Source organism: Aptenodytes forsteri, unplaced genomic scaffold, assembly GCF_000699145.1.
Source record: "Aptenodytes forsteri isolate BGI_AS27 unplaced genomic scaffold, ASM69914v1 Scaffold192, whole genome shotgun sequence".
Taxonomy (NCBI): Eukaryota; Metazoa; Chordata; class Aves; order Sphenisciformes; family Spheniscidae; genus Aptenodytes; species Aptenodytes forsteri.
In genome coordinates, this window is record NW_008794891.1 from 1,207,372 (window position 1) to 1,207,591 (window position 220).

The 220-nt window shown below is 73.6% G+C and overlaps 1 protein-coding gene across 1 annotated transcript in view; it reads left to right on the forward strand.

Annotated features, from left to right (window-relative positions):
* The window catches only part of DNMT3A (DNA methyltransferase 3 alpha), a 44,481-nt gene that overhangs the window by 24,123 nt on the left and 20,138 nt on the right, over positions 1-220 (forward strand). The window lies entirely within an intron of this gene.

Below are 220 nucleotides of genomic sequence, written 5' to 3' on the forward strand. Positions count from 1 at the left end.
CGGGCCCCGGCAGCTCAGGGTGCGTGGAGGTTTGCAACCCCAGAAACGGTCGGGGTTATTTTTAGCTGCTTTCCCGGCAGTGGCTCGGCGCATACCCTGCAGCGCGGAGATGTGCCGATAGCACAGGAAGCCGGCGGGGCTCCGCGTGCTTCCCCTTCCCGCCCCAGCCCCAGCGGGGGCCGCTCCCCCGGACCCCCCCCCCCCGCCCCCCCCCCCCCCC